The sequence below is a fragment of the Colobus angolensis genome, unplaced genomic scaffold, assembly GCF_000951035.1.
Source record: "Colobus angolensis palliatus isolate OR3802 unplaced genomic scaffold, Cang.pa_1.0 Scaffold201, whole genome shotgun sequence".
In the NCBI taxonomy this organism is placed as follows: domain Eukaryota; kingdom Metazoa; phylum Chordata; class Mammalia; order Primates; family Cercopithecidae; genus Colobus; species Colobus angolensis.
The window spans coordinates 4,083,566-4,089,245 of record NW_012115167.1 but is presented as its reverse complement, the minus strand read 5'-3'; positions in this window follow the sequence as shown (position 1 = coordinate 4,089,245).

Sequence of the window (5,680 nt, the reverse complement as noted above, 5' to 3'; positions counted from 1 at the left end):
AGACAAATATAACAATAAGAAATTAGGCAAAGCTCATGAATTGATATATGTTTTAACCTGCTTTCTAAAAACTATTGGATAATCTCTTGTATATTTGTTGTTCACCAATGTCTTTTTTCTCTGAAATATCAATTCATGAGCTTTGCCTACTCTAAGCCCTTAGTGAGAGTATGCCTAATAGCTGGCTGGAGAACAATGGGATCAGGTCTTTCACTTGTGGGTCTCTTTCTCCCTTGATTCCTAGTTCAGGTGGCTTCTTCTCTGCCTGCCCTGCCCTGTCCTGCTGCTGACAACCACACTTTCAGATCTGAAGGAGTGGTGTACACTCCCTCCCCGTGTTTCCTGTGCTCTTCCGCTCCATCTTTGGTCTGCTGCTCAGAAGGCTACCTGGTGCCCACTTGACCTTCAGGGCTCACCTCTGAGTCCAAAGGCACTCTTCTCCTTCTGGAAGGTCTCCTTTTTGTTAGAATGCCATGGTTGTCAAGCTTAGCTCACGTTAATTGTGGCCTGCTTCTTGACTTGATTAATGGAGATGCACATGCATATTTAAAAGCAAAATTGACCAAAATTAACTTTCAGCAGTTTTAGTCACTTAGATCCCAGCAACTCTAATCTCAGTCTTTGAAAATAAGTTCCCTGTGCATAGTGAAACTTGCAGCTGGTTAGTGCCTCTAAATTACACCCATGATTCAGATGATGACTGATGCAGAAGGACTCTTGCCATTGGGCAGATAAGTCAGAAGGTCAGCTGCCTCTGGCCCTGCCAGGGCAGTGGGCGTATTCTCCAAGTCCGTCAGGGATCAGGCTGCAATATGTTTGCCCATCATGACTTTCCTCTGTAAGTCTTCACAGATGAGAAAACGTGTCAGGGACCTGACTAAGCAAGACCTGGAATTTTGAGCCAGATCTATAATGTGGAAACATGAAAATATTTTCATCTGGATTAATGCCCTGCTGGTGGTATCTTTCTATAACTATCCAGGGATAAAGTCTAACCGGAATAATAATAATTTAAAAAAATCCCAACAGAGCCTCCAAACATCCTACCCTCATCAGAAACTTGGCAGCATGATTTTTTTTTTTTTTTTTTTGTATAGTCCTGTTGGGAAGCAGACCCCTGGAACTGTTCACTTGTATAGCTTCCCGGCCCAAGCTAGGATTCTAGCATGAAGATAGTCTATGATGTTTTTCCCTCTTGATTTTGTGCACTTGATTTATTTCTTCATCTTTATTTTCCCTTTCTGAAGCTGTCAATGATACACCAACATTGTAGTAGAAGACAGTCTTCTGAAAAGTTTCCTTTTGCAGTGGAAGTTGCGCAACAGGGTGGGAGAAAATGAAAAAGATATGGGGGGTGGGGCAAATGAGAAGTGTAGAGGCGAGGGTCACCATTCTGCAGAGTCTGCCTGCAGAAGACGCTGCAGTAGAGGCTTTTCTGGCTATAGAAGCCTCAACAGAATGTCCTGGGCCTGGGGTTGCCCTTCACTGCTATTGTGAGTGAATCTAGGCATAGGGACCAATACCAGGAACACTTGCCTTGACCACTCAGTCTCTGCCTGCTTTTAGCAGTGATTTGCTAGACCCATCTTTCTATAATGGAGATTATTTGGTTTGAAAAACACCTTATTTTTTATTAATGGTGGCGGTGGGGGTGCATAAGCAATGCTGTTCCACAGATGATGCGCATGGGACAAGTGAGAAGGGAAAAGGACCTTGTGCTAGAACCAGTACAGAATTCAGAGCCATTTCTCCTGGCTGATTATTTGGTGTTGGATAGTGGATAAAGTGTTTGGTCCTCTCTGATGAGGTGCAGGCATTAATTTCTTGTAGATTCTGATGACGCTGCTAGGAAAAGAAGGTGTGACAGTGATTCTGTAGGAGAAACTAGGGTGTAGAAACAAGGATGAAATTCCTTTTGAAATGTGCCTAGATACTATTCAGAGGAAATTAGTGGTTGAAAGCTGGCAACTGGAGCACAAAGTATTAGACAATGACTTACTATCATGGCCTTAAAAATAAGCCTAGACATATTTTCTTTTGCCCACACCAATGTTTCCTCTACCACAGATGTAGTGGTAGAAAAGTGGACAAAGTCAGTATTTATTTTTTCTCCAGGGTGGGTAGAAAATAAAGAAGTAAACAAACACACTAGGCTTTCAGGTAAGGACTTATTTCCAAGGCTGCACTAAGGTAACCTTTTTAAGGGAGGTGACACTGGACTTGGAGGTTGGGAGAGGGTCACAGTATCTAAAGACTAGAAGAACAGTAAATCCAAGTGCAGTTGCCTCTTAATTGTATCCTGTGTCTTTGGCCTTGAAGGGCAGAGACTCAGAATTGGTCCAGTCTGATGCTTCATTGGTCATAAAGATTTAATTACAATCCTTATTTGACCAGGATTGTAACATGAGACTCAGTTAGTATTTATTAGGATTCTCTCTCATTGCCCCTCACTTTCTCCCCTTCCCGCCCACCCACCTTCCTTTAGTCCCCCCTCCCCATTAAAAGGATGACCAGTTTTGAATTACGGTAATAGCTGCACTCTTGGTTTAGGACTAACCTCCCTGAAATTTTCAGGACCACTAATTTGTGGTTACTCCAGTGCTAGAATGAACTTGGAGCTCTGGCCTTTAGACTGGCAATGCAGTAAAAGTTTAAAGCGAAGACTGCCTCAGAGCCAAAAGAAGAGAGGAGATTGAAACCTAAAGGTTATCCTGAAATGCACTTTACTGTTATCTATGAGAACAAATGAGTTAAAAAAATTTCAAATACCAGAATACCCTACAGGGAGGAGATATAACTATTAAAGGGCTGTTATAGCTGCAATAAATGTAGGAACAATAAAAATAAATTGATGAAGTAAATGTCAGCGCTGTTCCCCTGAGCTGCCCCCACACCTTTGTCCAAAAGTAGAACATCTCCAATTACAGAGGGTGGAAGCAGCCTTCAATGACAATATGACAAGGACAGAACACAGAACGCTGGCACAGAGAACACAATTATGCACAGCCTTGAAAAATTGTATCATAGCACAATGCATGGGAGAAATCAATTAATGATGCAGGGCTTCCACTGCTGTCTAATAATCCTAGAAAGGAAAGGAGGGAAAAAATACTCTGTACATCCAGCGCATCAAAAAGTTGACCCTTAAGTGGAAGTCTACATAATACCAGAGGTCAGTCCTCAGAGTTTATAGCATCTGAAATACTCTTTTTTTTTGCTCAAATTTTTTCTCCTTAGAAAAAAATCTAACAGTCTTAAGGAGGCATTTAAGTAAAAGTCACTTCCTCTGTGGTTAAATAGCCTTGAAAAAGAGAGTTCTTTGGTGGAAAGGGCAGGGATGAGCAAAGCGCATGGCTGTTGTCACAAGCCCACCAGCTGAAAGGGAAAAGGCGAAAGTTAGGCGTAAACACGGTGGAAGGTAGAAGGTGATTTATCTTGTGCAATTTACAACAGGTGCTAAACATTACGAAAACCAGAGCTATTAAGCAATCAAATTAAGCTATAATTATAACTGAAGAAAACTGTACAGGAATTCTAATTAATTCAAATCTGAACATGTCCAAGAGGAATGCTCCAGCAACCCCACTTCTGAATAAAACAAAACAAAAATAACCCTTGGATAATGCTTTCAGATTGCACAGGAAATTAAGAAATACTTCTCAGCCTGAATATCCCAAGCATTCCTTATTAGATAGTGAGAGCAATTCCCTGCAATGCCTCGGCACTTGGCTTTTCAGGTACACGCCGCCTAAAGCATGTAGTTGGGGCGGGGCTGGGGGGCCGTAACTCGGCAGGATTTGAAGAAGGAGTGGACCGAGGGATTCCACCGTTTATATAAGTACTTCAAAGGGTCTGAAGGGTTAGCTCATTCTTCTCGCCTTTGAAGGTTTCTCGCAGGGCATGGGAGCCTTTTAAAGAGCTCTCCAACACTCCCTTTTATTTATTTATTTATTTATTTATTTTTGTGTGTGTCTTCTGGACCAATTCCATTTTTTTCCCTGGCCACTCCTCTTCCAATCCTTAATGGCAATCTTTTCACCTGACTTGAGCTTTCTGCTTTTCTCCCCCTTCAGGGAGCTCACGGATGTCAGGAGAACAGGGCAGGGTTTTCCATGGGATGTGCCAAAACCATGGTACGTTGCATTCGATTAAGATGTTGTGGGAAGAAGAGGTTTACATGTTTGAAAAATATTTCCAACCCAAAGAGTGAACCATTTGATTAGGGTTTCTATTTCGCTAATTCATGTTTCTTTGATTTTAACAATTCAAGAATAGGAACAACGAAAACAACAGCAATAGGAGCAAACATTTGTCAAAAGCTTGTTATGTATCATTCTAAATTCTTTACCCGGATGTCTTAGTTCATTCCTTCTGCCATAACAAAATACCTGAGACTGGGTAATTTATAGATAATAGAAATTTACTTCTCACAGTTCTGGAGGCTGGGAAGTCCAAGATCAAGTTGCCAGCAGATTACATCTGGTAAAGGCTATTCTCTGCTTCCAAAATGGTGCCTCTTGCTGTGTCTTCACATGGCAGAAGAGATGGAAGGGCCAAATTTGCCCCACCAAGCCCTTTTGCAAATCACAAATCCCTTAGAAGCAGAACTTTGTGGTGGTGTCTGTAGTTCCAGGTACTTGGGAGACTGAATCAGGAGAATTGCTTGAGCTCAGGAGGTCAAGGTTGTAGTGTGTGATGACTGTGCCTATGAGCAGCCACTGCACTCCAGCTTGGCCACACAACAAGACCTCATTTCTAAAAAGTAAAGAAAAAGAAAAAAGGAAAAAGACACTAATTCCATCCATGAGGCTTGATCTCATGGCCTAATAATCACCTTCAAAAGTCCCCACCATTTAATACTGTTGTAATGGGGATTAAGTTTCAGCATGAATTTTGGAGAGGACACAAACATTCAAACCACAGTACTAGATTATCTCAATTAATTCCCTCAACCACTCTATCAAGTAGGCACTCTTAGAGTACCCATTTTACAGAAGAAGAGCCAAGACCTGCTGTTGGCTGTTAAACAGATTATAAAACAAAGACCCCTTTCATTTTATTCATGTGATTCTTGTACATTTCTAAATAATTCCTTGCAATTTCTCTTTGCTTTTCATTGGGCTAAAGTGGTTGGGAGTGTGTGTGGGGGAGGAATGTTTTCTCAGGGTGAGTTTGCCTTCTGGACTGAAAAGGTGGCATGGCCCTTGTCATTGGCATAGTTTTGCCCACCATTTTGAATATCTGTTTTTCTACACATCCTTGACGCTTGCCTTGACTTTGCTTCCATTCATATAACGATATGGTGCTTGGGGGGTAAAGATGTATGAAGAAACACTGAATTTGTGGATACTATCAAATTCATAGCACTTTTCACTATTACTGGAGTTTGTGTTCTCACGGGAAGCTCCATGCTCGCTGTTGACAGCATTGATAAAAGGCATAGGGCTTATTCTTCTTCTGTGGTCTGGGTTCTCTAGGTCACATCCCCTCTTCCTTTGATTCATTGTGTAAGAGAGGGTTGGTACCTAGTTTGGCGAGATTAGTTCATAAATGTTTGCTGGAAGCAATTGTCATAGTAGCAGTATGAAGAAATTCTAATTTTCATTGGTAGATGAGGAAATCAAGAATTTAAGAGTTGGAAATGTGGCGAGGGTCACATTGCTAGTTATGTGGCAGACAC